The following is a 24141-nucleotide window of genomic DNA, read 5'->3' as shown; positions in this document are numbered from 1 at the left end:
AGCTCTTTGTGGGGGCTGGGAACTGTTTCTATGACACAATTTTTTGTCTTGTCTACTCGTCTAATAACAGTATGTTGAGTCAAAGTATATGCTGGTCCCAGGTCTACAAGATGTCCAAGTCCTTTTCTGAGCTGCTACTTCTTCACAAAAGCACAAAGTCTGCAATTATATCCTGTCATAGGGCAGACCAAGAAGGGAAGAATTCTGTGCCTTCTCGTATGACTTCATACAGAAGCACCAGATGTAACCAATTCCTGACAAAATAATGAAGGGCCATTGACCATTGAATACAAAATAAGATCTCTCAAAATGCCTTTTTTTTTTTTTTTTTGCTAAAACCAAAAAAAGAGCACATTTGGAAGAAAAGTTTTCTTTATAAGCCAGAAGGGTCTCTCCTGTGTCCAAAACACTTATCTAACAGGAATGAAGTAATGACAGTAAACTTTTGTTTGTTCAAGATAAGAATCACAAATAGCATGACTAGAACACTGGTTTTCAGATGGTCCGTTCAGTGGAGCTTGGCTACTCAGAGCATTACCCAGTTATGTGGCGCTGAAGCAGAAGTGCTGTGCACTGAAGATTCAGGGCAGTGCAACAGAGAACAGAATTAGGCCCTCATGAAATCTTAATGCATTGTGAAGCTTTCCAGCTCACATACATACCCCAGTGAGACTGGGAAAAGCCTAGTTCAAAAACTGTCTAGCAATGAGAGGATATGGTTCAGTTCTGCTGTGATCTAATGAAAGATGAAGCTTCTTAGAAGTCTCATAGGATTTTTACCTTGCTTGTTATAGACAGGTATGTAGATGGTATACCTAAGCTGAACAAAAGAGGGGGAAAGAGAAAGGTCTGGAATTAATGAAATATCTTCTCCTAGAATAGACTCATAAAACTCTTGTCCAATTAAAGCCCCTAAAAACAAAGAAAAAAATGCCTGCCTACTAAAAAGCTAAAAATAAAGTTAAACAAAAGATGTTTTAAAGATGGCACCGTATAAGTGAGAGAATTCCATGAGCTTTTGGCTTAGTGGGCTGACAGCCTTTTCTAAATGGCAAATGCTTGAAGGTTCAGTTTTAGGACAGGTTGTTAGTTGCCCAAATAGACTGAGTGCTCCCAGAGGCTGTTTGAGTGTGTGGTTAAGGGCTCGCTGCTCAGACAGGCTATACAGAAACACCCAAAAGACCCTGCGTGCTCTGCCAGATCCTTCTGATTTATTTATATGAATAAACCACCAGGCCCAGACTAAGCTCTTTAGACACTGCTCATTTGTAGGTGGTTCTGCACATTACTCTTTTCTTACAACCACCAAACAAATTAATATTAGCATAGGTATGCAATACTGTTGCTTTTCTTAAAAGCTGAGCATTCAGTGTTGAAAGGGCTTTGGAATATAACCTTAGAAAACTATGGCCCAGACCTGAAGGCTTTTAAGGAAGGGACAGTCATGAGTCTGGATGATATTGTTGGCTGTGAAATACAATACTGACTGTGTGAATACAGTAAGATTGAATCTCTTGATTTAATCTCTTCATGGTGGACATGATGGGGAGGGAGTACACTATAGTTTCTCCATGTAATGACCACATTGTAAAGGGTGGAGCACAGATGAAATGGGCTTGGGCCAGTGGCTGCTCCAGGAACTGCCTACTGATGTGCAAAAAGGATGGGGCATGTTTGACAATCAGTTTTCAGTGCTTTGAAGTTAACCATTACTTGTAGTCATACTGCATATATTTCTGTCAGCAGTGGACAGGTAATGAAATACAAGCATGTCGGGTTTCTCTGTCTCCCATATGCATTACCTCCCCTTTGGTGTGAGTGGGAGTGAAGCAAAAGTAGTAATGAGATGAACTAATTTCCTCAATAGGCTTGATTCCAACTTCCTATATTAATCCAACATCCAAGTTACTTTGCCTTCACTGTTACTTTAACTTAATTTGTCTAGCTCTGGCTTGCTCAAGAAGACAGGTACACAACTTCTTTTTAACTGACTGTGACATGCACTGCTACTCTGTTTCTTTAAACCTCAGTTTGGTTGCTTATCAGCTATGAATAGGGCTGGTTATGGATATTTGGTTCTGGCTACTATTATTCTTCCAGTGACAAAAAGAGACCAACCACATCTGACTTCCCATGTACCAATACAAACTGACAGTCAACTGACTGGACAAAGGAAAGCTTTTTCACGGGCAAATTCTGAATTAGCCCACTTTTTTTTTTTTTTTTTTTTTGCCGTTGGCAATAGCAGATATTGGCTGCTAGCCACACTTGCTCCCAGTTGGCCTTGAAAAGACCTGGCATCCAGAGCCATTTCCTCCTTTGAAAGGATGAATGTATTCCTACCTGAGAGAACTGTGTGAGTCTTGAGTGGAACTGATTACTCCTTTTTTTCTGAGCCTGGATAAAGATGGTGCTTGATCAGGTAGGTTTTGGAGAGCTCTGAGTCAGCAAATCCTCAGCAGCTGAGTGTTCTGTAGGGGGACCAGGAACCAAGAGTTAACACACCAAGTAGGAAGACAGATATCTCAGGAGATGAGCAGTCATTTCTTCTCTAAAAGTGGCACGGTATCCAAGGAGGGTAACCTAGGAGGGATTTTGTCGTGCCTGCACTTACACTGAGCAAGGCATAGGTATAAAATATCCCTGATGAGAAGCTAAGCAGCATATTGTGGTGAGAAATGTCACCTCTGGATGAGTGTGACAGTGGCAAACAGAGATGCACAGAGAAATGGTTAGAGTGGAGACTGCCCTTGAAGAATTGACCTACCACCATGTGTCCAGCTCTCTATTCTCTGTGATGGTTCTCACAGGAGTAACTGCAAGAGGCTACTTTAAACTAGCCAGTGAATGCTAGACCATGCACTTGCTGTTCCAGGAGAGCCAGACATCCGCTATTTTCCAAGTAACTCCATGCCACAGGTCACTTCCCAATTGTCAGTGTTCTCCAGCTGCTCTCATTTCACAGGCTCCTCTATAAAATTGCTCCAGTAAGGCATTAGAACTGCAGATGCCCTTGGCATTTGGAAGAGGTATCTACAATATTTGATTTTTTTTAGCTTCCTTCTGCTTCCTTGCCCTGTTATCCCTGGACTCTGTGTCTACCTCTTTCTTGGTCCTGTCTCTGTACCAATCGCTTTAGCCAAAATGCTCTGACTGTCACAGAAAACCCTCTGCTTATATGCTGAACATCTCTGCATGAACAGACCTCATTATCATGTGGCAAGAGGTCATTTACATATGCAAATCAGGTTAATGAGAGCAGAACTGTAAAAGGCTTCATTCCAGAGGCATTTGCATATCAAGCTTTAGAAATATTTGAGTGCTCTGCCCCTAGCTGTGCAACCAGGACACAGAAGCCCTGGCAGTATGTCTTCAGTGGCGATTATATCCACAGACAGCTGCCATCCTGGTTTGCAACAGCCTCTATCCGAGGTACTGGCTTGTTTGAACACAGAGGGTAGTTGTGTAATGTGCGCTTCTGCACCAGACTGCTAAGAAGCAGTTAAGCCTTGGCCCTTATTGGGACAACATGTAGGCTTCTGACAGGTAGATATATGCATTTCAGTATGAAGAATACAATTTCCTACGGTGCTGTCACTAACGCATGCCCGGTTTATGATGAATGAGGAAAACAATGCAGGTGCCAGGCATGGCTCTGTAAGAATATACTGTGTGTGCCACAGCATCGTGCAAAATACTGATCATGTTTATTCTGTAACTAACCGGGCCTTTAGCCCCCAGAGTACAAGGAGGGATCTCTTTTGGATGTTTCCAAATTACCCACAAGAGAGCTCAATTCCCTCCTCTGCCACAGACAGAATGGCTGCCCCCAGTCCCTCTCTTAGGTTCTGGGCAAGCATGGTAGGTGTTTTCTGACTGTCTAATTGTGAAGCAAATTTGCACAAAGAGTTCCTTAGAAGAAGCATCTTTTGCTGATCTTTTTTTAATTTTTTTTTTTCAGCTGTTTTGTTTTCAGGAAGGACTATGAATGCTTTTTTGCTGTAAAGCTTTCTCAGGTATTGCTCTCTGCCAGGGACTTCTGTGCCTGATTCCAGGGGAGAAAAGGCAATGATGTCATAATTTCTGAGAAAAGTTACTGATTTTCCCTTTGCTCCTGCCCAGTCCTGAGTAAGCTAAGCATGTTTCTGGCACATCCCAATGACTAATATAAGAAAAGACACTCCTTCTTGAAAGAGGTATTTCTCTGCCTTGATACACAGCACTACAACCTATACAGCTGCCAGGCAAATGCCAGGTGGGCAGCCTCAGAGTGAGATTGGTGCATGGTTTTGGTGATGACCCTGTATTTATTAGGCTGGAACAAGCCTCCAAAACACAGGATCTAACATGAAATGCCCCATTTATGCCCTCATTTTATCTCTATCTCCACTTATTCTTAGGGACATGCAGATCACACGGAATAATTTACCATAATTCAAATAACAGTGTTCAACTGTTCAACAGTATGTCCAGTCCCATATGCTACTGTCCATGGATTTTCTCTCATTTGGCCTTGCTAACTCTACTGACTCAGTGTGGGTCAAACTCCACTGCAATAACTCCTTGGAGTGATTCCTGTATTGCAACACTTTGCCTGTAGCTATTCTCAACAGCTCTAACATGACAGACAAGATTAATTATCTGTGTCTATAGGAGCAAGAATAGCTTTTACACCTTTGTGGAGGAGGAACCTGGGACTGAGCTGGTTTCTCTCTCTCAGCTGATGGCTATCACAGAAGATACTCAGTCCATATACAGTACACAAACACTTTGGCATTTGCCTGCTTTATGACACATCAGTGGATGGACACCACCATCTAATAAACCAGCTGCTTTTTGCATGGAGTTGATCTCACTGAAGACTGAAGACAAGATTCTCACACTTATCATGAAGAACAAATTTACCAGGGTGTCTGAAAGTCTGGATACCCCTTAAGGCCTATGTCATGCACCGTGTGTGCTCACATCAGAGCCTGCAGCTGAGCAACTTATCTTACTGATAGCACAGCTGGATGTGGTCATGACTTCATCACTGACAACTCATAGCTATGAGAATCCCCTCTTGTTTAAGAGCACTCTGGACTGAGCAGTCAGCATCCCTGCTGTGACCCCAGATTGTCACCTTTGGAAGCTGATCTCTCAGAAAAGCATTCCATCATTTCAGAGCAGAATTGTCCTCCTCTGTCAAAAACCTCTGCCACACATGTTTGCTAAGAGAAGAGAAAATCAAAATACAAATTGGTAAAATAAATACCTGTGGGGCTAATGAAAGTTGATGTCTTTTTTCCATGTTTGAATTCTACTTTTCAACTATGAAAATTCAAATTTAAGTAGCTCAAACTTACTGTCTTTGTTGTTTCTGGAGGTGTGTCTTTTTTCCACTGAATATCCCCTTTCCATTACGCTCACGTTTAAAGCTTCTCACACAGAATACAGTTTACCTCCTTGTGTAGCGTGAGATCAGAAGCCAGAGATTCTGTTTAGTAAACGACAGCTTAGGAGGTGTTCTGTTTTACATAAGCAATAGCCTAAAAGCAGCCAAACCAGAAGGGCAAAGAAAATGTAATCATTTCTAGGAAAAGGGAGCAGTCCTCTCATTATCATTCAATTGTTGGAAATATATATATGGATTTTTTTAGGTATTAATAATAAACAGTTTTTCACTGAATCACTTTTCAGGTTGATAATATAGCTTCCATGTTTTGCTTAAAATCCAGCCCTCCCTATCTTAAGAGCACTGAACTGATTTTATTGCCAATTCTGAAAAGTGTTAACAGGAGTAAATCTCCCCTCAAATTACTGCTGTTGTTCCTTTGCCCTGAGCCAAATTCACTGCTAAGCACCTCTGACCACACAGCCCATATAAATGTACATAATAGAGGAAGCGCCTCACATCTGCTTATTCTCACAGAATTAGGAAAAAAACTTACAAAAACCTATGTTACTGTAGTTTTCGATATACAAACGTATATATTTGGTTATAGCTTACTTTTTCATACCACATGCTCAATATTCAGCAGAAAAACTAAAGTCAGGTATGCAAATGCCAAAAAAAGTACGTAACATCCAGAGGAAAAAAAGAGGGAAACTAAAGCCATTTGGCGGTGTCAGTTTTCATTGTGCATTACATTGTGGGAGAGCTTTTGAACTCTGGTGTGGAGGAGCTTTATTAGAAACCAATTCTCCTCAGACCTCTGGAGGCCTAGTCCTATACATGAGCAAGCCAGGTGCCAAAAAGAAATAGGGAAACTCACAAAGAAGTGTGTTTCTAAGGTTTGAGCCAAACACAATGAACTACAGCAAGCAGGATTGCTACCAATGAGTTTAAATATTCCTGCAAGAAATTAAAGATGTTTCTTACTTTTTTTTCCATCTCCTATATTAACTTCCCCTATTTTATTTTTCACTTGTAACATCTCCCTTGTTTTTGCAACTCCTGTGATATACTGTTCCTTCTCCTCCTTCATCTTTTGCTCTTCTGATGTCACCTATTTCTCCTTCCAAATTCTCATCTCATTATAGACTTTGTCTGTGTCCTGTTTTCCTCTTCTCCTTATTTACCTCCTTTCCTTGCTCCTTCTTATTTACCTCCTTTCCTTGCTCCCTCTGACTTAGAGTGACATAAGTTAATGAAAAACTTAACAATATAACTATGATGAACTTCAGAAAAAAAGTGAAGCAGCAAATGACTTTGGATTATATTAGCTGGAATTGGTAAGCGTTCTTACAGAATTCCAGCTCAACAAAACTGCCATCACTTATGTATCTGGAGAGCTGGGAGTTTAATTTCATTTTCAGTGCTGCACTTTGCTCAGTCTTTGCTGATAGACTGACAAAGCAACCTGGTTGAAAATGAAATGATTTCAACAGCTGTGAAATACTGCATGATATAACAGCCAACATAAAGCCATCATTCTCTGTGTTTACATCGGTACTGATTCTTAACAGCATGCTGTTAGCTCAGCATAAAGCTCTGCTGCTCTGAAACAATTCAGGTACAAGGACAACTCTTTTACAGCCAATCATGCTCTGTCCCTATAAAGAATTATTATATCAATCTAAACTGGCATGTAAGTTAATGCTCACCCCTCAGCAGCTTAAATTTACATTGCGACCCACAGACTTATTTATCTCCCACCACTGAGAATCATAACCCCATGATCACTACATGCACATTCACACTATCCAAGAATCAATGGCTGCTACAGCATTATACATATTATCAAATCCAGTTGCTTGTCAATTAACCCAGTACGACATCTGCATGAAGGATTTAAATAAGGAGCATCATATTATGCTGTGTGATTGATAAAGTGAAAATGCAGGCACTGACAAGGCTTACCATTTGGCCTGATACCACAGCATCCATCTCTCTGAATGGAAGTTATTTATGCTCCCACTGAATTATGGCTTGTATTCAAATATTGGCAAAGATGCAGTGTACAAAAAGTGTAACATCTACAGTATGCTGTGGTTGGCTACAGCTCTTGGGAATCTCTTAAAAGGGTAATTTCTCCTTCAGGAGCACAGCTCTCAGTCCAGGACTTAGGAGTGGATCCTTTTCATCTCAGACAAAAAGGTGCTACTGAAAAACATTACCAGAGGAGCAGATGTGTTCTTCAGCACATACATGTACAGTGGAAAGAACACCTTTCATAGTGCTGGCTAAACAGAAACTTTATTAATTAGAAAGAATCCTGACTTCTATAAAATAAAACAAGGTTCAGCCTTTTTCTTCATCAGGAAAAGCAAATGAGCCGATGAGGACAATGAAATGCATCACATTGACAAATGAGTTCACTCCGGACACTGGAAGAGAATTAGGCTCCTTTATAATTTAAAATAACAAAACTGCCCACAGTGCAGTCAGATGTCCCACATACAATCAGTATGAGCACCTGGAATGATGTCCTCCCAGTTATTTTGACAGAAATGGCACTGGTTTCTCAAGTTGGAAAGACATCTCCTGCTCTTGAGCAAACTGGTGATCTGAAAGTTTTGAGTGAGAGAAAAAGAAATCTATCCTGTTGAAGGGCTGCAAGTGATATTAAGTATGTTTAAAGGGTTCCTGTTACGTTTAGTTGAAAATTTAGGCTCTACGTCAAATAATTTCTTACCAACTTCATTGTGATAGAAGTGTTTCCATTAAGAAATATTCCAGTGGAAACAATTTTGTTAAAGACAGATAAACCTGGGTAGTACCTGTGGAACAAACCTGTGGCGTGGTGCTGCTACACAAGCCAGGCGTGATACATATTAGAGGAAAGAGAGGCTGTCTAGTGTCCATTGCTCAACTCAAAGGAAACTCAGAAAAGAAACATGGGTGGAGACCTAACATGTGGGAAATGAGTATCTACACAGGCATTGTAAAAAACACACTACTGTTGAACGTAATATTATTTCAGTGTGCAGGCTGACTGTAGATATCAGTGCCCACATCCACTGCCACTGCATCCAGTGGAAGCTCTTCCATTGATTTTAATACCACAGGCTATGAAGTTCCATAAAAATTTTTCCTTCTATCTCACTCTCTCCCACAAAATAATTTTTGGCTCATGATGTTTTTACTCCCACTCTTCTGAGCACATTATTTCAAACTCTTGATACTTCACATGTGAATGAATACCGTAAGCCCTATTAAAACATACAGAGACAACTTTCAAGTCACTCCTGAACATTATGAAAATTCATGAGGTCCCTACATTTGAGAATGTGGCTTGGTACAGCAGGACAGCAAACCAAAATATTTGCCTCTAAACTCCCTAGGTCCAGAGGTATCTAAGTGTGAGTCCTCTTAGGAATTTTATATCTTCAAGAAATAGGCAACCTAAAGACCAAAGAGTGCTTTTTTTTGTTCTGCTTTAACAAGAGAGAACACAATTGAGATTTTGGATTTATAAAAATTTGGCTGATTCAATGGCACAGGGCCTTTCTGAAACAATCTAAAATGACCTCTCTCCCTTTTGCTCAATTCTTATATTAAGTTCACAGCACTATATGTAGTGCTCCACTCTTGTTTAGAGCTCAGATAGTTTTGTACATGCTAAGGATGTATTTTATTGAATATTGACTTACATGTTTTGCAACATACTTATTCCTGGAGTAGATGTAGCCTCTGAGAAACGAGGCTGCCATGGAAAACTGGAAGACTCACAAGGACTGTAGGCTGCATTTTTGAAAAGTGTTGCCATGGTTGCAATGGAGCGAACCTACTTCCTCTGGTTCTGCCACAGAACCTGGAGCCTGTGATGAGGTGGATGTTGCAACCAGCCAAACAAGGGGACGTAAGGCTGTGGGAAACAGGAATATAACTACAGAGAGATTTGGGAGTCAATGGACAGGTGCCCCAAACTATGATGCTGGCAATGCAGCCCCTTGAGAAAGGATGACCTATCCTCTCAAACCATGTGGCAAATACCTTCTGATTGGTAAAGAGTACTTGTATGAGTGTATGTGTAGGTGGGGAGTGTTAGCCTGACCATGACAAGGTCAGGAGTCAAAACTGTAAGAGACAGATGAATATTCTCATGGTAAAAAGTAGTAAGGGAAAATTTGCTAAATAGGTATGGAACAATATAAGAGGATGTGGGATGTTTGTCAGTGACGGAAAATAAGATGAAACAAAGTAAACCTCTGTTAACAAACATCTCTCCCTCTTGGTACATTCTGTATGAATATGTCTGAGAACAAAAGGGACTGAAAAACTCCTGAAGATCTCTCCCACGGCAAACTGTGAAAAGCTATGGCATGCTATAAACAGCTAGAGAAAATGGCATCTCTCTTGTAGTACAACACAGCCTTCTACTGAGATACTAGCCTGTAAAAATCATAAATGACTTATTTTTACAGAAATCATCCAGACAAAAACATAAACTCAGCTGCCAAAACTACAGTCCCTCAAAGCTACACAAGAATAAATACACACCTTGGTTTTGCAGAGAGAACCACCATGACTCTGTAAGTGTAAATAGTGTAAGCAGTAGGGAATAATGCTTGTTTGTCTCACCTTAAAATAAAGTGGAGAGATCCGAGCAGAGAAACAAGTAGTTGTGTAAGCTGCACAAGTCTTTTTATCCGTGTCTTATATTAAGTATTGCCAGGCTATAAAGAATCAGGGACACAAGTATCAAGAGAGCTAAAATAAAACAATACCAATGATGGTCATAATAATACATTTATGTCTCCTTTCCTTTTGGTTCAGAGCTGCTACGGCACACAACATAAGTTTCTGCTGCAAATAAGAGGACCAGGAACAGAATTCTTCCTTTTAGATGAAAGCCAAAATTCTTACTTGACTTGTGGAACTGGAACTTTACAGAATCTCTACCACAGAACATCAGTTCACAAAACAATCATGAGAGCTGACAACACAGTATTATGAAAACTACATTTAGGAAACAAGCAAAAATTGCACACTGGTGTAAATCACAGCTACACCTTGTTCAAAAAGAGCCACATGCTCAATGTCAAAAATGGGCAGAACTCCAAGTAAGATGTGTACTTGTCAATTAGTGGATGAAATTTAATCTGTAAGGGAAGAAACATATTGCACACAGGAGAAGATAGCTCAGGGAGGGGTAATATCCACACACAAAAAAATACTCCCATTTCATTGAAATCCCTGAAGAGGTAATGGCGAGTGACAGTGGTGACTATCGATGGACAGCTTTTGGCTGGCTCACCTGAAATGATGTTGGCAGAACATACCCAAGTCTTACCTCTGCTGAACTGACAGGCTGGTTTGTGCAGGATCCCAGCCTGAGCAGGCTCAGACGAGTTTCATGGCATTTAGGGGAACATTTGTGTGCACTTTAGGAAAGGAGCTCAAGGCTTCCAAAAGCAGGCACTGCCTCAGCCCCGACTCCCGAGTGAGGGTCTGTGGGATATCTACAGTGAGGGGCTGTGGGGTACCATGGCTCTTGGTACCCAGCACTCTCAAGGCAGCATGGTCTATGCCCAGGGCAGACCTGTTCATCTGGAGAAGAGACAACTGAGAGGGGACCTCGCTAATGTGTACAAATATCTTAAGGGGGAAGGGGGGGTTCCCAAGAAACTGGAGCCAGGCTCTTCTTAGAGGTGCCAACCATTAGGACATGAGGAGCAGTGGGCAGAAACTGATGCACAGAAGTTCCACCTGAATGTGAGGAAACTTCATTACTGTGTGGGTGATGGAGCACTAGAACGGGTTGCCCAGAGAGGCTGTGAAGTCCCCCTCACTGGAGGTATTCAAGAATCATCTGGACACAATCCTATGCCATATGCTCTAGAATGACCCAGCTTAGGCAGGGAGGCTGGAGCAATGACCCACTGTGGTCCCTTCCAACCTTACCTATTATGTGATTCTGTGATCCTTTATGCAGCACAAAAATTGATTTCTCTGTTCCATTTTACACCTCCTTGGCAATTCGTACCAAACCGACACAGATTTTTTACTTCAGACATGTTGAAGACAGGTGAAGCGGACAAGGCCTGCCGGGGAGGGTGCGGGAGCCCCGTGACGGGTTCGGCGAGACAGACCTCAACTCCGACCCAGCTGTGACTTTCGGAAGCTGGACCCGGCGATGGGACGCTACGAGCCGCTCTTAACCCCACGGAGGAGCGCTCTCCGCCGAACCTACGCCTCCTCCTGCCGCCACCGAAGCAGCCGAAGGTCACCCCTCACCCCTCGCCGCTCCGGAGCTCCAGGCCGGGTTTTGCGGGCGGCCGCGCCCCGGCGGCCGGGGCCGCGCTCCCCGCGGCAGAACGAGCGCTGCCGGGGCGCGGCGGTGCCTGCGCGGGGCCGGGCTCGGGAGGGGGCAGGGAGCGCCCAGCGGGAGCCGGGGCACGGGGACGGTGTCCTCGGCCCGCGTCCCCCGCGGGAGCGAGCAGCATTCCGGGGCTGGAGCCGGCTCCCCGCGCCGTGCTCGGGGCTGTTCCGCCCCTCCCGCCGCTGCTGGCGGCCGCGGGGCGCGGGCGCTCAGGCTCTTGGCGGAGCGACTCGGAGCCGCTCCCGGGTCCCGCGGGCTGTTCCCGCATATTGTTTCCCTGAGAAGTGCCGGGAGGCGGGGGGTGGGAAGGGGGATCTGCCTGCAGTTGCTCCACGTGCATCAGTAGTTGTCAGTAACATCAAACTGACGTCATCGTCGGGTAAAAAGATCTCTCTTTTGTTCTCGTTCCCTCCCACCACTTCTTCCCCCCCCCCCCCCCCTCAAGCCACCCCCCCGGGTTAAAAATCAAAAGCCAGAACATTTGCAAAAAATAAAAATAATAAGAACTCTTCTCCCCCACGTTAATTGCAATGCAAAGGGAGCTGTTGCATTACGAATCCTGCCTGGGCTGTGCTGGGCTCTAATGAATGCGCCGAGCCTTTGATCTGGGTGAGTCAGTTGGGTTCAGTTGTGCCGGAAGGTTAGCTGCACATCCTGGCTGATCTGAAATTCGATCAGCAGAGGGGGCAAAGAAAAAGAAAAGCATTTTAATGAGAATCAATAGAGGATCATAGGGTCCTGGAAGGAAATAGGTGTTGATTAAAGATGTGTGGGTTCTGTTCGTGTTTTTTTTGTTGTTGTTTTGTGTTTGTTTGGGTTTTTTTTTTCCCCATGTACACGACTTGTTTAAAAATAACTAAGCACCAAAAGCAGCCCGGCAGAAACGAGGGAGGGCAGGCTGGAAAACAGCTTTCCCAATCACCCGTGTGTTTGTGTTCCAGGGAGGCAGTCAGCAGACCGAGAGTTTGTGCAATGCTTCAAGCTACAGCGCGCAAATTTAAAGCAGTAGGCTCCGAAGGATAGCTCCGTTTCTCACTGCACTGCTTTCTGTGCCTGAGCTGTTTACTAGTGCGTTATTAAATAAACCCAAAACACTCGCCCTTCTCCCCCCCAAGCCAACTTGTTTTTCTCCCTCCCACTTCACCCCCCCGTTCCTGCCTGCTGCCGAGTCACAGGGATTCGAGATACCCGACATGAAGGTGCAGACCTGTTTTGTTACAGTCACAAGTTTCAAAGCTAAACTTTCTAGGCACGTTTTCATTGTTTAGGAAATACTGAGCTGGATGGTTCTGTATATATTGCCTGACTTTACGTGAAAAAGAGGGAATTACAATTGTGTTGAACATTTTTCACTCGGAGTTGAGTCAACTTCCTACACAGAGGCTTGAATCACCCACCCTGCACATTGCAATAAAATCCGGCCTCTCTTCCATTCATGTGTCCATGTACACATGCACATGCAAAAATGGAGATTGCAATTGAAGAGCTGGGAGAAGCTGCTGGCAGAAGGCTGAACATCCCTGGCATGATTATATGCTGGTTGTCATCATAGAAATGGGGCATTGCTGTGCCACGGTGGCTATGTTTTTATCCAAATGGCAAACCTTCCGATCAGTTCAAGTTTCTTGTTGAGTTGCCATTTCTTCTGGTTTTGCGTTCTGGCATGGCTCTCCCTACCTGCTGCTAAAGGTTTCTGCATCATTCAGAACTGTTGTTGTTAATGGCATTGCAGTGGTGTGTCCAAGTCCCATGTAGAGCATGAATTTATGCAGATCCTCATTAACAAGCAGCTTTTCAAACAGGGAGACAGAGTGGGAGGAAGGACCTCCCAGATGTAAGGCCAAAGAGGTTTCCTGCCTCTCAGGTAAACACAGGCCATGCTGTCTCACCATGAGCTGTTTGAACATCCTTATCAACAGCTGAATTGCAGTTGCAGTGATGATTTCCATTCTGAATAAGAAATAGGAAACACTTGTTCTATCTTTAGAGTTTTTGCCCAGTGTTTGTTTAAAGTAAAAATGTTTTGGGGCACATTTTTGGATATTCTGGCAAATACTCATTGTAATTTGCCTCCAATTTATATATATATATATATATAAGTCAATGTGTATTTCGGTGGTCTTTGAAGAAAATTGGTGGAAAGGCAGTGTTAGATAAGATGACCACTTGAGGATGACCATTTTATAATAGAATGAGGATTTCTTCTCCTATGAGATATAATTCATTTATTTTAAAATTATGATGACAATGATAATAAATTCTCTATTTGCTGCAATAGAATATGGGATATACAAGTGCCATTCTCACTCACTATCCTGTGAACATGGAAGACAAAGGAAGGTCAAGTATCTAAATTAGCTCTTCTAGGTTTGTGCTCATGGAAGGTACCAGATTAATAGCCTAGGAGAATGAAGGGCTTCTTTTATTGTCAGAACTGGTACAATCATGGGATCTTTCCCACACCTTACCTTACTCGTCACTGCCTCAAACCATTTTTTGGAATAGACCACAATTACACCCGGAACCTGCATAGACTTGCTTTCTTAAATTTATTTGTAGAGCTAAGTCATTAGTACTAAGAGGCTGTGGAGACCTGAGAGGCTGTGGAGGCTGAGCTATCTGCTGAGAATGCTAAGAAAGTTGTGAATTATTAAATTTTTATGTGGATACTTGTGAAATACCACTGGAACATTTCATATAAACCAACATTCAGCAGATTACCTGCATCCATTCTGGCCTAGATTTGATCTATGAATGAACGGCTCTCAAGCCCTTAAAAATGCCCTGGGCAATCCTGTTCTATTATCTCCTCCATTGTTTTTCCATCCAGATACCACAGGGATGAGCACAATCAGCAGAGAAAATGAAAATCAAATTGCCTACCAAGAGCTGACCATATGGGGCAGCTGGTTGCTGCTTCCCAACCCCCTGCCTGATGTCTCTTCCCTGCCTCTGATGATGTGCTACTGAGTGCTAGTCAGTCCCCATCACCCCTTCCAAATCCGTTTTTATCCTGAAGACAAGCAAATTTCCTCAGGTTTTACATTTTCTGAGAATGTATCCTCTTTTCCCTCTGGTTTTCTTGTTTCTCTGAAGACTAAAACGTTTGTTTGGTGTGGCCCCCCCGCTGGGCGCCCCCCCCCCCCCCCACCTACTTCTGCTCCTTTGAATATGAACACTGGGCCTAGAAATAAGGAAAGGAGGCCAAGAGGAAAATGTGTCTCACTGAGACTTGCCAGATATCCAAGTTGCATGTGGAGAGACAGAGTTTCAGCTCATGTGTCTGGCTCGGACAGCAGTGTAGACCATTAAACATCCTGTTGTCTGTCTTGCACTGGCCAGACTGCAGAGCTCCTCATACTGACGCCTGGAGGGGCTGTGGGGGCTGGAGTAGTGGGAGTTACTGCCGTGTTGAGCTGAGGTAGATCTGGTGGGTTATTGGTGGTTTCTGTGCCCAGGGATGCATTTTATGCTACACCTTTAGAATGAGGACACTGGGAGGAGGAGAGGTGTCTGCAATCAAATGATATCACCTGTCACGTAGAGGAGCACAGTGCAGGTTTCTTCCTGCCAGCTTGTCCTCTTAGAGTATCTGGCCCTTGGTTTCTGCAGGGTTCTACAACAGTGGTGGGTGGTAAGTTACTGTTATTTTTATTATTTTTATTGTCTTGTTGCTTCATGACAATTCACATGACCCAGTAAAAACTGGATCCCACTGTGCTTGTCACTGTGTAAACTGTGGTACTGTGTCCTGCCACCTGAGGAATTTGCAGTCTAAATAGGCAAAAAGGTGAGACAGAGGCATCCAGGAGAAAACACCAACCAACTACCAAACAAAAGTCCCCACGTGTTGACTTACATGCTGTCTGTTTTTTGACAGTTCCAAAAGAGGGTACAGTTTAAAATACCTGTGTTACTAGATAAAAACACTCTCCTCCCCCAGGCAGATTAACGAAAATTAACAGAAAAAGTGCCGAGGTGTGTCTGCCACAGTACCTTAACACATTTCTCTGTGCTTCATTGTTCTCAGGCATTGTTCTCAGATCGTGGAGCACACAGATTGTCTAATACCTCTATTCTGGGACACCTAGGTTAGCACAGTTACTCTCAACGGGGCAAAGGAGGAACTCTGCAGTAGCTTTAGCTGAGAGTGTTTTACTTCTTGTGGTTTGTGTCCTGTCTTCCAGTAATTTGAGAATTTGAGGACGTGTACATTTATTAATCTGTTTTGAAAATGCAAATGTTTTAAATGTTAATAATTTTTTTATGTATATGTTTGATCTGTAATTTATTTTGTACAATAGAAGTATTTTTACAGCACTTGCCATACAAGCACCACCTCATTCTGTGATAGAAGGTAGATAGCAGCATGTGCTTCCATGAAAAAACAAACAAACAAACAAAGAAAAAAGTAAAGCTGCTATTACATTAGTAGGATTCTGTGACACAGTCATAAGAGTTCGTGCATTGGCTCAGCACCTCTCTGCCCGGAGTAGTAAGGCTCCTGGTTTCTCCTGAGCTCTGGTGGGAAGCTGTGGAGAGACAGAAGAGCAATTCCAGATTCTGTGCTGCGAATGCTTTCCTTTCCCACTGGCTGGCTACATCCGTGCGTGCAGAGCTTTTGATTAGATCTGCTGTTTTGCCTATGGCAATCTTCACTGCAAACGTCCTTTGTCTATACATCATTTGAGCATCTATACATGATAAGATTGCCACCTTTTATTACAGTAAAAACAGGAGCTTTCTTCTCAATAAGCTTTGCTCCTTCCTCAGCTCTCCGTCCACCCCTAGGGGAAGTGAGAAGGACAGGAAAACTTTGAAAAACCTTTCACCTCTTTGTTCTCCTTGGAAGAATGTGGGAAGAGTTTTTGTAAAAACCAAGGTAGACATTCATAAAAGGGGACTTGCCTGGGTGGCATAAAAATGGGAAACTTGGTAAAGTAGGTACATGTAAATACCCACAGATGACTGAATTAATAAACTCACTTTTTTTCTCTTAAAGGAAAATGATATCCATGTATTTCTTAGCTTACATCCTACTTTCAGTCTTTGTTTCCCCTGTTACGTTTAACACCAGGGTCTTGGAGCATTACAATGCCCTTCAGCATTAAAAGCTTCCTTTTTCACTGTGAATAGACTTGTACTGCAACTAGGCAAGTTCTAGTGTATTACATGAGAATGAATAAAGATATTAGCGTACAGAAAATGTGAAAAGAGAAAGGCAGTAGACATGAATAAGCAAGTAAGTAACTTAATCACATTTTTCTTTGAATATACAAAATACACTGAGGATCACATCACTAAAAAGCCACGTCTGCTGAAAAAGAAGTGGGTTTTGTGTAAAAACAGATCACGCATCTGCTTGTCTCTGAGTACTTTAAGTAGTCAATGTATGAACTCACTTTGCTTTTACTATGCACACAATTAGACTGTGGACTAGGACAGAAGTATATGTGATATGTATTTCCTTGAAGAATACTGCTGTATGTAGGAAATAAACTCTTAGGCCAGGTAGCTCAGCTTCCTATGAGTGCACGATTGTTCACTACAGTTTGCCGTTGAGTGCTTTACCTGCTCAAGTTTCAAATGCTTTGTTTGGTGGGGCTTCATTCTCTATTTGAAAATTACCTGCTAGACTGAATCATGTGGTTTCTGAGAAACTCTCTGATACTTTGTCCAAATTTTGTTCTTCTTTAGTTTCATCCCATTACATTTAGCTGTACCACTGCATGTTAGCATCCAAGAAATCCCTTTCCATTCTCTCTGTTCATCACTCATACATTTCTAGACAGTGGCCGTTTTGCCCCTGTGTCGTGGTTTAACCTGGCAGGCAGCTAAACACTAGACAGCCGTTCACTCACTCCCCCTCTCCCAGCTGGATGGGGGAGAGAATTTGAAAAAAAGTAAAATTCTTGGATTTAGATAAAGACAGTTTAACAGGACAGAAAAGGATGGGAAAATAATACCAATATTAATACTAGAATTAGAATATGCAGGTGGTGCACAGTGCGGTTGCTCAGCATGCACTGACTGATGCCCAGCCAGTTCCCAAGCAGTGGCCCCCAGCTATCCTTCCCCCTAGTTCATGTGCTGAGCATGACACCATATGGTTTGGAATATCCCTTTGGCCAGTTGGGGTAAGCTGTCCTGGCTGCAACCCTTCCCAACTTGTTGTGCACCGTACCCTACTTACTTGCTGGCAGGGCAGAATGGGAAGGAAGAGTCCTTGACCACTGTTTAGCAACAACTTAAACACCAGTGTGTTACCGACATGATTGTCCTAAATCCAAAACACGGCGTTACACCAGGTACTGGTAAGAAAATTAACTCTATGCCAGCTAATAGCAGGATAACTTGTTATCTAGATTAATAAATCAAGCACCTTCCTTGTCTAATCAGTTTTGTTGCTGTTCTCTGAAGTCCTTTCCAGCATACCAGCATCCTTCTGTTATGGAGGTGTCTGGAAGTGGGTGCAGTGTTCCGCAGAAGTCTTCCCAGATGCATAGACAATAATTTTCGTCTTCTGACATTATTCTACTGCATATGCAGCCCAAAACTGCATCAGTCTTTTAAAATGATCTATCTTCTTGAGAACTCGTATTCAATTTGTTGTTTGCTGTCACACGTAGATATCTTGCCATGCAGATGCTTTCCAGGTTTTGCTTTCTCATGGACTCTCCATGTTTCTGATTATTTTTCCTCAGTATATTAGTCTACATTTTTCCACATTGAATCTCATTTTATTGCCTGCCTACATATCTAACCTTGTTAGTTTCCATTTATACTATTGCTATCGTCTCTGACATTTGCAAGCCTCCTGGTTTATTGTCATTTGTAAATTTCATTAATGTGCTATTTACCTCCTTTTCCAGATCATTAATTGAGATATTAAATATGAACATACCAAAAACACCCCTGCAGCAAACCAGCTCAATACCTCACCTCCCATCATTACCTGCTGCTTACACTCCTTCAACCACCTTTTTCATCCAGGTCACAGGACTCAGACTCAAGTCAATTTCAATTAGATTTTTCTAAGAGATTCATTTCAGCTTTTAAAGTGTTTATAAGATTTAGCTCCATGACCTTTTCTCCTTTTCCTTCATTGCACAGGTGGGACTGATTCTCCTTCCCTATGTTTCCATAGATAGCAATAATGATTTAGACAATGATATGGGGGGCCCGCCCCCCCCGTGTGCGTAAATGGCTTCTTTTGACTGGTTAAACCAGAATGCAAAATTGTCTCTAGTCTTTGTATTTTGATTTTTATTTATGCCCTTTAAAGTTGTCATAATGTTCCTTTTGTTGTATCCTGATGGGTGAAGTTTTGTTGCTTTTCTCAGGCTTACGTTTGCAAAAAAACCACTCATATTTCCCTTATTTACTTTGGTCATCTGTTAGGCACTTTATTTTATGATGATGTTCTCCTCTTCTCTCTGCAGACTTCAGGTAGCTTTGAACATCAGAAACTGTGTGTGTCTCTATTATGTAGATGAAATAAACTCTGTGAATCAGTTAATTTTTATTTAAATTATTTTTATGATGAAAGATCATTATGATGAAAGTAGAGTGTTCTGAAAACTGCTTCTAAAGTCATTTTTTCCTCACCTCCCCTTCAAGCAGCGTGAATGAAAGCCCACTGGAGTGGGAAGAGATTCACTCACTTCAGTGAGCTTGGGGTCAGTTCCACTCTCCTGGTGCAATGTAACACCCAGAGAGAGAGGAAGCCTTCATGGTTACTTCTGAGACGTTTTCCGTGTGTACTGCATCCGGTGCGATCTCCCTTGGCAGCCATGTTCCCAGGTGCTGCTCTGTGTTTCATTGGAGCAGCTGGCCAAAACAGATGTGTGTTACCAACAAGTGTTTTGGAGAAGCAGCTTTTTGCTGTTATTTAAGGATTGGTGTCAAAAGTGTGCTGTAGTGGTAATGTTCTGAGAGCTGCGTGGTTCAGTAATGCCATTGTGAATTTATCACTTACTGATTGCCTGTAAACAACATTTAATGGTCAGACAGGTTTTGGCAGCAAGGGTTGTGGAGAGGAGGGAAGTGCAAGAGGCAGGAGTAATGAGAAATCCTGTGAAAAATGTTTTCCCTCTTGTTTCTTTCCCTGTATCTGCTTTTTGTCTGATGAGTCATGGAGAAATTAGCCACAGAAAAAAATGCCTCACATAGAGGCAAGGCACCCTAAAAATCCCAGCATCACCTGAGGATTCTTTCTCTACTGTCTTCTGCTGTCTTCTCAGGTTTCTCACTGCTGCTGCTTTTCCTTCTTTTTCTGTTCTTAGCCACTCTTTCTTGTCCCTCTCCTTTTATTGCCATGGCCCTGTGATGTCCTTATATCAGAAGAAACCCTTCTGCAACTGGCTTTTAGTGAAGGTGGACTGTGATTATGGAATTATATTTTGAATCAACAGAAGAGTAAATGTGAGTCTACAATTAGGGCCATAACTTGATAGAAAAATGAATTATACTAGGAAAAATTATTCTAGGCCTGTCCGTGGAGTCAGGCATATCTAAATATCTTGGAGAAGATAGTTTCTTGGCTTGGAAGAGGCAGGATTCAGTTACTCCTGTTTGCTTTGGAGATGTTGAATTTTCTGAAATCAATCTCAGTCACTTTCATTAATAGAAGAGGAAAATCTGTGACTTACCTTTTATCCACTGGTACGAAAAGATCCATAATGACACTGGACAATTACAGTTTTGAGGGAAGGAAGCTATGAGGTCTGGTAACATATTTATGATGTGTGCTGATTTCTGGTTTTTGTCTGTATGTGTAAGATCCTGGTCTGATCTTAAAGAATGTACTTGCCACAGTTTCCCCATCTGGAAACTAAAATAACCATACTCTCTGTCTCTCTCCAGGACTATGGGCGACCTAGAGCTAGGCAGATTTTCTGACATGAAGCTATGGAAATAAATAATATTGCCATTATTCTTGTTGAATGCCTTTGAACACTGTCTATCTTTCATAATTCTGTCAGTGACATCTGATTTAACAGCTGCTGAGTGTCCACTGCTTGTGTTGAGTTCGGCTGGAGCTGAGGGGCTGAGCACTCATCTAATTCACAACGAGGCAGTGGAAAGGCATCCAAAATTCTTTTTCTGCTGTGCTGCTCCACAGGCGTACATTATGCAGTCCAACATTTATTTCTCTTCAGCTTTTTAAAAGCTAGTAACTGTACAAGCTCTGAACAAAAATGTGGACTATAGTCCTTTAAAATTTTTGTTATAAAGAATTTTGCTTTTCTTCTTAAACTAAACTCCTATATTTTGGGTGAGATGTGGAATAATGTTAGAGTCCAATGGGAGGATAGCTTAAGGTAGGAAGAGGTGGTCACTGAGTGGTAAATCTCTACTAATCTTCAAAGCAAGACACAACCCAGGATTTTTCTTCTGTTTCTTTCCAAGCGAAGGCCATTGTGTTTCCATCCTTGGCTGTGTCAGCAGTGATAGCCCTTTTTTCCAGCATTGATTGTTGACTTCCCCTGACACCATATCACAACCCATTAGTGCTGAAAACTGACAAGCCCAGCTGCAACAGCAAAATGGCAAGTTTAAAAGAAAATATACAAGGGACGGGCACAGAATGCTATTAGTATGAAAAAGTAGTTGTTTTTTGTCTTACCTTTGTAAAGGTCAAGAATGCAAACATTTTTTCTCTTGCTAACAACAACTTGTGTATATTTTGAACTAACAAAGCCATTCTCTCTCTTTGTTTTTTTGTGGATTTTTTTTAAAATTCAAACTGTAATGTGGGTTTTACAAAAGCAACCATGTTGCGGTGAGTGAAAAAGATTCCTTCCTTTAGGAAGCTTGCAGGGAGTATTCTGCTTATACATATTTATGGAGTATGAGGTTTTTTTGTAAGGCAGAGACATTTCAGAGAAATTAATGCCTCAGCAGTTTCTGGGTACTGAGATCCCATCATCAAGCTTTTGTATTGTCTCTAGAGTGGGATTTCTTTTTCTTCCTTTCTTTCTTTCTTTCTTTTTCTTTTTCTTTTTTTCTTTCTTTCTTTCTTTCTTTCTTTCTTTCTTTCTTTCTTTCTTTCTCTTTCTTTCTTTCTTTCTTTCCCTTTCTTTCTTTCCCTTTCTTTCTTTCTCTTTCTTTCTTTCCCTTCCTTCCCTTCCTTCCTTCTCTCCTTCTCTCCTTTACCTCCTTCTCTCCTTCTCTCCTTCTCCATCTCTTTCTCTTTTTCTTTCTCTCTTCTGTAGTTGTATGGCAGTGTCACCACTCTGGATGGTACAGTAATGGTAAATGTTCCTTCTGATTGTACAGGTGATTTCCCAGGGCAACAGCCTTCATTGTCCCACTGCTGTGTACTTAGAGAGATAATGGGGATTGAGCAAGGGTAGGTAACTCTTCAAAACCTTTGTGCCAATGCCCATTTGATATCAGTTGGGAGGCAGAGTGTATACTTTGCTCTGTCAAAGCCCAGAGGAGATTGGAACATGAGTAGAGCCCAACAGCTCTCTTGACACCCAAATTTGTTGCAAATGGTTATGTAGCAGCAGCAGCAAAAGGAGGAACATGGCTGGAAAATTGGTGAAATACATTAAAATTTTTTGTGTTATGAAGAACAGCCTAGAAAGCTGAGGTTTTTCAGTCTCAAGAAGAGGAGACTGGGGTGGGGACCTCATTGCTCTTTACAACTCTCCTAAAGGAGGTTGTAGCCAGGTGGGGGCCCATCTCTCCTGCTGTGCCTGCAGTGAGAGAACTGGAGGAAATGGCCTTAAGCTGAGTCAGGGGGGATTCAGATTTGAGATAAGAAAAATTTTTTCACCATTAGAGTGGTCAGGGATTGGAATAGATTGCCCAGGGAGGTGGTGGCATCACAATCCCTGAAAGTGTTCAAGACGTGTCTGCATCTGGTGCTGGATGATGTAGTTTAGGGATTTAGGGGTTGCACTGTGAATGTTGGGTAGATGGTTGGACTGGGAGATCTTGAAGCTCTCTTCTCAACCTTGATCATTCTATGATTCTATGAAGATAATATTAAAAAAAAGAAAACACAAAGGCTGAAGGTCAAATTGTGTAAAAAAACATCCAGAATTTATTTGGAACACTGTAGGGCAGTGAGGATACAAAAAAACTTAGGTTAACAAGGTAATGAATTTGTTTTTGAACAGGTGGGATAATTTAGACTTGGTTTTGCAAACTGATAGCTATGGACATAAAGGATATTTATCTCAAGTAATCTATTTAGACAATTCTGTTATCACAAACATGAGTTCTTTCAAACTCATACCTATGGACATTTGTGTGGCAGTAGCTGGTTGATCCCCCATTTTGCTAGAATGTTGCAAAGCAATGGTTTCTGCCCCAAAGTACTTGCAGCAAAACAAACCTACTCATCAAATAAAGGAAATGATACTCAATTTTACGGGTGGAAAGCAAAGTTTTACAAACCAAGTGACCTATACAAGGTTGTACTGTGCACCTCTCCTGAAGACTGATTGCTGTGTGCTAAAGTATGGATTTACAAGGTCCAGCCTACTGTGTTAGGTTTCTGGGTGACTTTCTAAGCATCTATTAAAATGCCCTTGTACGATGTAGCTCAAAGTGAAGTGTGTGGGTAGAGAGTGACCACATCAGAACTTACAATTAGGGCAGAGTAGCTAAAACTGAGTTAGTTGATACCCTACTTTCTCATCTTCTTTCTCGTTTATTCAAGCCATGGGTTAGTGACTGAGGATGATCTGAGCGTCATTCTCTCTTTTTTCATTGCTACAGAATTAGCCTGCATTTGAGGCTCCCTTGTTTTTCCTCTCTTCTGCTTGCTTGACCAACCCAAGAACTTCATGAAGGTCTCAGACACGTTTATGAAATTTCTTTTTAATGCATTGGGATTTAGGTCTAGTTTGTCTTCACATGTTAGCTACAGTTTTAATTGTGGGTCAGATTCCAGAGGGATGCTTCCCAAAGTTTATTTTTATGGGTTGGATCAGGTATAAAGTCTAATGCAGAATGATCTTATACTGAATATGAAGTTATAGTCATGAGGAAGCTTTGTTATGGCGATCCTACTCTAGTCACTCATGGGCAGCCTCCTCCAAATAGCCAAAATTTTTGTAAACACTCAAGTATCCAAAAATATGACCTCCTTCTTATTTACACTGAAGCCAGGACAGCAGTAATAAATCAGTCTTCAAACGTCCTTGGAGTAGTTACCTCTCACAAAGAAAGAAAAAAGCATAACTTCAAGTAGTTAAAACAGGGGGAAACAGATGAAGGCAAGATTACGCTCAGTTAGTACTTGTCTGCTTAATGCACCTAGCTGATCCAGTTGTCTGGGTCCGAATGCAGAGCCTGCTGCTAGTTTTTCCTATATGAAGAGCAAAGTTTACTTCATGACTTTGGACACAGATGACCTAATTTCTGAGATTTTCTA

At 42.0% G+C, this 24141-nt stretch overlaps 1 long non-coding RNA gene across 1 annotated transcript in view; it reads left to right on the top strand.

Annotated features, from left to right (window-relative positions):
- Positions 1-12220: 12220 nt before the first annotated feature.
- Positions 12221-24141, top strand: part of LOC121659104 — a 49537-nt gene continuing 37616 nt past the window's right edge. Inside the window, exon 1 of the long non-coding RNA XR_006014160.1 lies at positions 12221-12356. This is a non-coding gene — a long non-coding RNA (uncharacterized LOC121659104). The remainder of the gene's footprint in view (positions 12357-24141) is intronic.

This window comes from Corvus kubaryi, unplaced genomic scaffold (genome assembly GCF_017639235.1).
Source record: "Corvus kubaryi isolate FWS band 111438036 unplaced genomic scaffold, C.kubaryi_AGA036_p1.0 split3-73, whole genome shotgun sequence".
In the NCBI taxonomy this organism is placed as follows: Eukaryota; Metazoa; Chordata; class Aves; order Passeriformes; family Corvidae; genus Corvus; species Corvus kubaryi.
Note: the sequence above shows the minus strand (reverse complement) of the source record. Positions and strands in the feature narration are given on the sequence as shown.